Genomic DNA, 10,543 nt, shown 5'->3' with positions numbered 1-10,543 from the left:
CGCCCCGGTGTGGGCTTGGATCCAGGCCCCCCACGCACCCTGCCCCCGCACAGGGGGGGCACTGTTGATGTTCACCCTCGTGCCAGGGCGATGTGGGAGCCTGAGAGAATATTCCCCGTGTTCAGTCACTCCTTCCAGGGATGGCCACCGTGTGCCGGAGCTGGATGAGGCAGGGGCTCGCCTATCAGCGCAGGGCTCAACCAGAAAACAAGATTGGGGCGCGGGCATCACCGCACCCCTATGCCCTGAGCAGGTCCTGCTCTGCTCCCTCTCCCCCCACTCTGTCCCTCTAGGGCAGCACCAGCCACTTTGGGTTGCCAGGGTCAGTTTCTACTTTTCTGTCTGCCCAGTTTCTTGGAGGTTGGGGAATATCTTCGTACCTCCAGCATCTGACAAAGTACCTGACACAGGATAAATGAGCAAAGGTAAATCTCCAGCTGCACCGGTAATGCTGGCTTGTCATGTCACATGATTTCCACTGGTGGAATTAAATGTTACTGAGTAACTATAATGTTGCCATCTCAGTCTCTCTTTTTCTCCCCGGCTCTTCCCTCTTTTTTTTTTTTTTTCCAAAGATTTATTTATTTATTTGTACAAGAACCGGGGTACAGGCCCTTGTGCGGGAGGGTGAGAGGATTCACCAGAGACAGGGCGGGAAACAGCATAGGCAGACTGGCGAAATACACTGCGGAGGGGAGCAGCGGGCGAGACAGTAGAGGTCTGCGCGCCATGTGGGACCCTCGCCAGCTGGCCAGGATCGAACAGTGCTGCAGAGGTTGCAGACAGCTTCGCTCAACCCCCTGCACCACCAGGGGAGGCCCTCTCCGCTCTTTTTATCCACTGTCATATTCCCCAATCAGAGATGGTGAGCACAGATCAGGCAGGTTTCATTTGTTCCCTAGAGGACAGGATTCCTCTCTGGATCCGGTGTTAAGGTGACCCAGCCGGGAAGACTGTTGGGCAAGCCCCCCCAGCCCCCTTCCAGAAGGTCTGCTCCACATATGGGGCCTGTTCAGACTTGGAGAGCAGGGCAATTGTCAGGGCTGGTAGAAAGCGGTTGGCATTGGGAGGGTGGGGGCCAAGATCTCAGCGGCATGCCAGACCCTAAAGCTGGAAAACCTTTGTTCTGCCCCAGCAGAGCTTCCTCTGGTTCTGGCTCAACCAACAGGGTTAGTCAGCAGTTGACCTTGACTGCTGACCTTTTGGCTGATGGAGGGAGGGACAGGGGTGGAAGTTGTCACCTCTGACATTCAGGGCGCCAAGCTCTCCTCACAGAGCTCTGATCATGAGTATTAGTACTAATCTCCCCCTGGTTTCTGAGATGCTGGTCATCATGCACTCTTGATTTGGGGTGCATTCAGCAGAGACCTAAATCAGTCTATTTTCAGGACCCCCATTTAGTCAGCCCAGTACTGTATTGAAGATGGGCTGGAACTCAGAGGCAAGAGGTTGTTAGTTATGGGGTGGAGGGGATGGTGGCCCCACGAAGCCCCTCTGAAGGGCCAGGAGTAGTGGGGATGTCAGCCAGGTGATCATCTTTGGGGGATGATCTCAACTAATACTTGTAATACCTGGATTGGGGCTCAACCTCCTTCCTAATCCCAGCCCAGCAGATTATCTTCTCTGAGAACTGATGCAGCCATTTATCCCTCTTTACCCTTATTTCTAAATGCCTAGATCCTTTCATTAAAAGAAAAAAAAAAGTGAGTCTTTTAAACATGCAGAAAAGAACAGCACAGAGAGTAACATAACACCCATGTGCAACCAAGAATTCCGACAACTGTTCATTTTTTGTCACATTTGACTCAGAGCTAGCTCTTCTCTTTATGGCTGTACAGTTTTGCTTTATGTGTATCCACAAACAATACAGAATATTGATCTGTATGTTTTTAAAATCTGAGTGGTGTTATATGGTACGCACTCTTCTGAAACTTTTTTTTTTTTTTTAAGATTTATTTATTTATTTTATTTTATACAAGCACTGGGTACAGTCAGAAGCACGGGAGGGTGAGAGAATTCACCAGAGACAGAGCGGGGAGCAGAGCAGGCAGAAGGACCGAAGCACACTGCTGAGGGGAGCAGCGGGCGGCAGGAGAGGTCTGCGGGCCATGCGGGACCCTCCTCTGGTGGCCGGGGAGCAGCCGGGGATTGAACCGGCGCTGCAGAGGCCGCGGGCAGCTTCGAAACCCAGCGCTCAACCGCTGCGCTACCAGGGAGGCCCTCTTCTGAAACTTTTTTCCTCAATCTTATTATTTCATGTAGTTCCTGTTTATGAATTTTTAAAAAAGATTTATTTACTTAGGCATACAAGAGCTGGGGTACAGGCCAGAGGTGCAGGGGGTGAGAGGATTCACAGAGACAGAGTGGGGAACGGAACAGGCAGACTGACTGAAATACACCGCGGAGGGGAGCAGCGGGCGAGACAGGAGAGGTCTGCTGCACCATGTGAGTTGGTCCCTGGCCGGCTGGGCATTGAAATCATGCTGCAGAGGCTGTAGATTGCTTCATAGTGCAGTGCTTAACCCCTTGTGCCACCAGGGAGGCCCTTTTCATGAATTTTAACTGCTGATTATTTCTTTATTTAAAAAATATATAATTCATTTATCTATTCTTCTGCTCACAGGCATTTTGACTATGTCTGGTTTTCAGCATTAAACCAGGGCTGCGAGAGGCAGGGCTGTGCTTGCTTCTGGGATGCTGGTCATCATTCACTCTTGATTTGGGGCATATATGCAAGTCTGTCTCTAAGGCACAGGCTGAAAAATAGAATCTCTGGCTCATAGAATATGTATACTTTAAACTTTACTAGTTATTGCAAATTGCTCTATAAAATAGTTGGACCAATTTATACCCCAGTAACAGCAGTTTTATGTGTCTTATTTATCCTTTGGAAGTTATACATTTTATATCCCTTTCTACTCCTTCAGTGATTACATACATACTATATATATATATTTCTTGTCTCTAATAATTTTAAGTATCTTATTTATTTATTTATTTTACATATTGTCCTATTATGTACTGTTCTTGGAGTATTCATTCTCTGTTATTTCTGCTGATTCTTCCTTATGGTGGGTTGCTTCCTTGTCTACAATATTTTACAATATTTATTGTGAGCTCTTCTTAAGCAGGAGCTGTGTGTGTGTGCACACATGTGTGCACACATTTAAATGAGAGTTCCATACCACACAGCCACAAGGAAGCAAGATAGTTCCTTGTGGCTGTGTGGTATCCCTAGGGATTTCAATGGTTCTCAATTTATATTTAATTTTATATTTAATTTTTCTGCTTGAGGATCAGCATCATGCAGATAACACAAACCCGGCTGGAATACAAAAACTTAGTCAGGGATCACTTGTTTTTCTGCCCCTTTTCTCTACTTCCTTGGTCTTTCTACTTTCTTGGACTGGCCTGTGTTGTTTTGGTCTTTTCAGGGAGAAGAGAGATCTTTGATATTCTAAGTCTTATTGGGGGGCTGGAGGGTGGGGGGACAGGGCAGCATTCAGTCCTAGCTCCTTGTCTCTGGTTCCTGAAATCCACCATGGGCCCCTGTGACAGGCTCTTTTTCTCTTTTCTTTGGTCTTGTCTTCCTTCTTTCTTTCTGATATCTGGGAATTTGCTTTTTAAAAGTATATTTTGTGGGGGGCCTCCCCTGGTGGCGCAGCGATTGAGCGCTGGGTTACGAAGCTGCCCGCAGGCTCTGCAGTGCCGGTTCAATCCCTGGCTGCTCCCCGGCCACCAGAGGATGGTCCCATATGGCGCGCAGACCTCTCCTGCCGCCCGCTGCTCCCCTCAGCAGTGTACTTTGGTCCTTCTGCCTGCTCTGCTCCCTGCTCTGGCTCTGGTGAATTCTCTCACCCTCCCGCGCTTCTGACTGTACCTAGTGCTTGTATAAATAAAATAAAAAAATAAACAAATAAAAAAAAAAGTGTATTTTGTGGGCCTCCCTCGTGGTGCAGTGGGTTAAGTCTCAGCACTATCAAGCTATCACCAGCCTGAGCCCCAGCCCCTGCCCCAGCCACTGTGGCATGAGTTCAATCCCCAGCCAGGGAGCTACCCATATGGCACAGCAGACCTCTCCTGTCTCCCTTGCTGCTCCCCTCAGCAGTGTGTTTCAGTAGATCTGCCAGTTTTGCTCCCCACTCTCTCTCTGATGAATCCTCTCACCCCCTGCACCTCTGGCCTACACCCCAGTTCTTGCATGCATAAATAAATATAAATCTTTAAAATAAAAATAAAAATGTATTTTGTGACTGTATTTTTTTCTTTTATTTTTATTGAGGTAACATTAGTTTACAACATAGAGGTTTCGGATGTAGAGTTGCTTGAAGCGTGGTCTCAGAGATGTTGGTTGGGTAATGACAGAGTTATATTATTAGTTCATTCTGTCATTTTGCCAGAGTTTCCTCTAGATCCTCTTTATTTTTAGTATTGTTCCTAACAATCCCTATCTCTGTGACCTGTATTCTGATTTGCAAGGGTTTTCACTTGCAGTTTCTGGTTTAATCCTCCCAACAACAGTAAGAAATAAATATTGGTTCCAATTTTACCAGGAGGAAAACTGAGACAGAATTATAACTTTATAAAACTTATAATAAACTTTATAACTTTAATTATAACTTTTGGACCTTTGAATCCATTGCATTTCGTAACTTGGGTTTTACAAGGAGAGCTCACCTCTGCTTGACCAACTCAGGCCTACCCTCCAATTTTCCTGATCATTTGCTCTTTGAGGCTTCCCGACAGGCTGTCTTTCAGCCTAAAAAAATGCAACTCTTTGGCTCTGACCTTCTCAGATTCAGCTCCTGAAGCTATTCCCGTCCCCTCCGGCACGGTTTGGCCTCACTGCGAAAATGGCGCATTTACAAGCCAGGGCGAATGGGGAGACCGACTAGACCCCAGGGCCCCGTGTTGGCCCATCAGTAGACCATCTGTTGGTTCTACTCGAGGAAGGGCAGGCAGTACATAGAGGTGTGCAGAGAAAGGGGCACAGGGGGAGAGGGGGGAAAAAAAACAAAAGCTGGGCTCGTCCGGGATTTGAACCCGGGACCTCTCGCACCCTAAGCGAGAATCATACCCCTAGACCAACGAGCCGCTGACAACTACCTCTGTCTGGCTGGGCCCTCCTCACCACATCAGCAGCAGTGAAGTTTGTGGTTCTTAGAGGCAGCCTCTCTTCTCCTCCCTCCAGGCTGGCTCCTCGCCCGGGCCGGCTGCGCTCCAGCAGGCCTCGCCCCTCTCGCTCCTCCCAGGGCACTGCGGCTGCTCACCTGCCCCCCTGCCAGGGGCTGCAGGCAGGGTCCCTTTCCCACTGAGACCCAGGGCTCCGCAGGGCAGCCAAGGGAGTTGGTGGGGCGCTGTGGGGGAACCACATAAAAGTCAGACTCCTGCAGCCTTGCCTTTCCTGGGGAACTCCAGGGCTGAGTCCTTCTTTTTATTTTATTTATTTTATTTTTTTTAAGATTTACTTATTTATGCATACAAGAACTGGGGTACAGGCCAAAGGTGTGGGGGTGAGAGGATTCACCAGAGACAGAGCGGGGAGCAGAACAGGCAGACGGACTGAAATACACTGCTGAGGGGAGCAGCAGGGGAGACAGGAGAGGTCTGAGCCATGTGGGTCAGCGCCCTGGCTGGCCAGGGGATCGAAATCGTGCTGCAGTGGCTGCGTATTGCTTCATAGGCTGTGTCTTAACCTCTTGCACCACCAGAGAGGCCCCATGAGTCCCTCTGTCTGGAAACTCCCGCTCCTACTGAAGAACCACCCTTCTTCATTGCCTCATGATCAGACCACCAGGAAAAAAGCTCCAAACCTAACACCAGCCTCCTAGATGAGGACCTAGAAAACTGTGCTGCTCACCCTCACAAGGTGATACTAACTCAGTTTCATCTACCCCTGGGGATGGAGCACCTATCCTGTCTGCCTGACAGGGTAATTTGAGGGTCAGGTAAGATGATGTAGGCGAAAGCACTCTGTAAACTGTAAAGTGCTGTACAAGGAAAGGAGTTTAATCATAAGGGCAACATGAGGGCCATGGGGACAGGCTGTGTGTCCTGTGCTTCACAGACCTTAGAACAACCTGTGATAGATGTCATGTTCTCTGAAAAAAGAGACTTGTCTAAATTCATCTTGTGAGGCACATTATCTGAATCCAAAGCCTGCTTTAAAAGCAGAGCACACACTGCTATCCAGCTTTCCATTAAACGGGAGATCAAACACTTCCTTCCCCAGGGAGGCTTCTGGAAGAAACTGCAGCAGGCAAAGACGGGACTGAGTTGGGGGTGAGGGGCCTTTTCTCCCTGAAGTGTCCCAAATGAGAGTGAGGAGGGAGGTCTCTGCCTCAAAAGCTAGGGCTATGCTTCCACCGTGAGGCATCCTTCACGACCCAGGGACCCTCGCTTTCTTCCAGGGGTCACCCTTGGTGAAGCTGGGAGCTTCAGAGGGTGGGGACGTGCCTGACTGTCTTTGTGTCCAGCTTTGTGCCGGCCTTGGCAATGCTGCTAGCACCACGCAGGACTCCCCAGCAGTTGTGTGTTGCATCCTGTATGTGTACTTTATCAGATTAGTCCTCACAGCTGCCGTTGCAGACCTCACTTAGCAAATGCCTGTAGAATGAATGAATGAATGAATAAGAGTGAATGAAAGTCAGGCATATATGCTCAAAAATCACTAGTGGTCCTAGATCTTCAACTAAGTCCTCATCACTGGGTTCTAGGTAGAAACTACAAGTCTGAAGCAAATTCCATCCTTTGAAACAGGCTTCCTGATGAACCAGGCCCACTCCTGGCTGCGGGGATGAAGGGCCCTTGCTTTAGAGAATGGGTTGGCCGACATTCCTTTGCACCCAGGAGATAAAGTTTTATTATGTCCATCTAGGAGTGGCTGGATCAGACAACTGGCTCTGCTAACTAATTACAGCCGGAGAGAAAGGCAACAGCTCATCTATTCTAAAACCAAGGAGACTTTTTTGGGTAGCTGTTCCCCAACTTTAAACTGGCTTATAAATAAAAGCGCACGACTCATCATCCATTCCATGACCTCAGACACATTCCCTAAATTGTTGGGTGGGTGTGGCAGAGAGTGAAGTGGCTCAAGTGGGGGCCCCCAGGGGGACTTTGTTGAGAATGTCTTTGGGCTGAGATGGGGGTTAAGGCCCGGCCAGTGCTTCTCTCTTGGGGTGCTGTTGGGATGTGAGGCAGAGTCATCTGCTTTGGGTGGTCTGTCTGGAGCAGTGTCCTGCCCACCTCTGCTGCTGTGACAGCCTTAACCCTCCATATCCTCCTAGATGACTTCAAAATGGTGGTCACCTAGGGACCAGAGCATGCCTCAGTGGAAACCCATTTTGTTTTCCAGCTAAAATGGTTGTGCCAGGCAGTAGAGCTTTAGGCTAAGCATTTGTCTCTACATTTAAATCACAGAGAACAGGCCTCCGTGGTGGTGCAAGGGGGTAAGCACAGAACTCAAAAGCTATCCCAGCCTCTGCAGCACGAGTTCAATCCCCAGCCAGCCAGGGAGCTACCCTCATGGCGCGGCAGACCTCTCCTGGTTCGCCCGCTGCTCCCCTCAGCAGTGTATTTCAGTCAGTCTCCTGTTCTGCTCCCCGCTCTGTCTGGTGAATCCTCTCACCCCCTGCACCTCTGGCCTGTACCCCACTTCTTTTTTTTTTTTTTTTTTTTTTTTTTTTTTTTTATAGAGGCATGCTTTATTTATTTGTTTGCTGGTTTGTTTGTTTTGTTTATACATGCACTGGGTACAGTCAGAAGCGCGGGAGGGTGAGAGAATTCACCAGAGCAAGAGCAGGGAGCAGAACAAGCAGAAGGACCGAGGTACACTGCTGAGGGGAGCAGCGGGCAACAGGAGAAGTCTGCACACCATGTGGGTTCCTCCTCCGGTGGCCGGGGAGCAGCCGGGGATCGAACCGGCGCCGCAGAGGCCGCGGGCAGCTTCGCAACCCAGCGCTCAACCGCTGCGCCACCGCCACCGGGGAGGCCCAGTACCCCACTTCTTGTATGCATAAATAAATCTTTTTTTTTTTTAAAGTGACAGAGAACATCTCCAGTCGTGGCTTTGCCTTTGTGAACTTCCTTTCTTCCCAGGTTTGAGGCCAGTTGCTTGTCTGTCACTTCCTCAGACAATTCCTCATTCCACAAGAGGGTGCTGACCTTTCTGTTATCTTGTCACCCAGCTGGAGAGACTTACGGTCTGTATTTAACATACAACATGTCACAACACCTCCATCTCAAGCTCACTGTCACCCACGTATCAAAAACAGTAAAAAATGAAGACTAATTGCCTCTGGAGAGGGAACTGGGTGGCTGGGGGTCTGAGAGAGAAACGTTTTTCACTGTATAATCTTTTGTAATTTTTGAAGGTTTAGCCCTGGGCCTGATTATAATCCACTCAGGAACAGAAGCTAAAGTGTAAAAAACTAAGCAGAGAGAAGCAAGAGGAAAGGGCGCTGAATTTCAAGCCTCCGGAGCTGGAATGTTCTCTCCTCCCAGCCGCTCAGCAGAGCTGGTATTTGGCCCTCGGCCGGCCGTGTGGAGGAGGAGCAGGCAGGGGAAGACCTGGTCCTGCTGTGTCCACTCAGGAATGTTGAGGACACGTTGACTGCCTCACCCAGGAAGGCATTCTTGTCCGTCCTACTCCTAAGAACAGTTGGTTTGCATTTACCTTCTGACTGACGGGAGATGCTGCTGGAAAGCACTAGTGTGTCGTGCACCAGGAGGGTGCCCAGGGTGCTCTTATTTCAACTTCACCCCGACTCTCGAATATCCCCTGTGCTCTCTGTCCCCCGCTGTCACCATTTTTCTTTCTTCTTTTGCTCCCACATTTGAGTCATGGCTTCTTGTTGCAGCCCATACATCCCTGCAAGATTTCTTTAAACTATTTCTGGGTGGCTACAGGAATTAACTCCTAGAGAGAATAGGGGATCGAACTCATGCTGCAGTGGCTGGCAATAGCCTGGTAGCGCTGAGACTTTAACCCCTGCACCACCAGGGAGGCCCAATTCTGGAAATTGTTTTTGTCCTTCATTTAGGGGCCAGAAAAACTCCACACTTGGCCAGAGTCTTCCCTGGGGATATCTGCCCCATCCTAGCGGGGCCCATTTTCCCTCCCTCTGACAATGGATGAAATAAGGTGGGAAGGACAATGTGGGAAGGAGTCAGGACAGTCCTGGAGAGGCCAGAGATGTGGCCAGCTAGCCTGGGCAGTGGGAGTAAAAGGGCCTGGACTGTCTTCACCCACATGGGCTGGATTGTCAGCCAAGCTGAGGGGGTGCCCTTGCAGCCTCCTGTCAGGGCCATTTGCAGAAGTGGGTAACTTAGGAGAACCCTGAAGATGGCTGAGGATGATTCACTCCATTCAGCCCAGGCTAAGGCATGGCCACACCTTGCCTAAGGACAGGCTCTTTAAACACCACCTTCAGGGTGCCTCCCTGGTGGTCTAGGGGTTAAGTCTTGGCCCTATCTTCATGAGGGCATGAGTTCAAGCCCCAGTCAGGGAGCTAACCCACACATGGTGCAGCAGACTGCTCCCCTTAGCAGTATATTTTAGTAAATCTGCCTGTTCTGCACCACATTCTGTCTCTGGTGAAAGCTCACACCCGCTGGCTCCAATTCTAAGTTTCTGCCCAGCTCTAGAGTGGGCTTGCAATTCCTGAACCCCTACTTAGCTAAATCTTACCAGGAATCTCTACTGGGTGGCATTTTCCTGTTTATTCACAGGCCTTTAATTTTTCATTATGTGGCAGGCATTGTAGATACTACACTGTAGAGAATCTGGAATCTGTTATCTTCTTTTGGGGAGTATTGACTGTTGTTCTAACAGATTACTAGTTGATCACCTTGAACTTGTCTTGGTATTAGCCTTTGGTAGTTTGACTTAGCTTTGGTTTTGTCCTCAGTCTCAGGGCAAACCTTTAGTCCTGGGAGATAGATTTTAGCCCTAAGATGTGATCGTTTGGAAGTTTTAAATGGAAAGCCTGAAGTGTTAGCCCAGCTTCTCTAACTTGGTGAGAATCAACTCAAACTTTCTCTCTTGCAGTGGGAGGCACCGAAACTTCCAGCTGTTAGCTTTTGCTTGGCCCCCTTTAAGATTCATCCATGGGTAGTTCAGCAGTGAGCCTGAGATCTTGGGGGAGTTTATAAGCAGATTTGAAGGCCTCCCTCTCTGTGTCTTCCTTTATCCTAGGAAACCCACCTTCAATTTTCACTTGGTCTGGATTTCCGACCCATCAAGCTAATAAAGGTTGGGACTTTCTGCTTGACCTCCACTGCCCCTCGCCATTTAGACTGGGGAGCGGGCTCAGGAAAAAATCCATTGAAATGTAAATGGCTCCTTTCATTTAAAGGTTTGATCCATTCAGTTTCTGGCTGCTTTTGGGTAGTGTATAGTACTTTCAAATAGCTGTTTTTTAAAACTGTTTTGCCCAGAACTTATAATTCTACCTGTAAGGTTGGGGGAGTCATCTGATATAAACTACCCTGTGATTACTGGCCTATCCACTTTTAACTTTATATACTTATACTCTATCCAAGT

At 48.9% G+C, this 10,543-nt stretch overlaps 1 non-coding gene across 1 annotated transcript; it reads right to left on the bottom strand.

Annotated features, from left to right (window-relative positions):
- Positions 1-5,022: 5,022 nt before the first annotated feature.
- On the bottom strand, positions 5,023-5,094 carry TRNAP-AGG (transfer RNA proline (anticodon AGG)). Its single transcript has one exon. It is a non-coding gene; the product is annotated as a tRNA-Pro (tRNA).
- Positions 5,095-10,543: the final 5,449 nt, after the last annotated feature.

The sequence above is a fragment of the Talpa occidentalis genome, unplaced genomic scaffold, assembly GCF_014898055.3.
Source record: "Talpa occidentalis isolate TD23 unplaced genomic scaffold, MPIMG_talOcc4v2.1, whole genome shotgun sequence".
Lineage (NCBI taxonomy): Eukaryota > Metazoa > Chordata > Mammalia > Eulipotyphla > Talpidae > Talpa > Talpa occidentalis.
The sequence above is the reverse complement of the archived record's forward strand: the minus strand, read 5'-3'. Positions and strand labels throughout refer to the sequence as shown.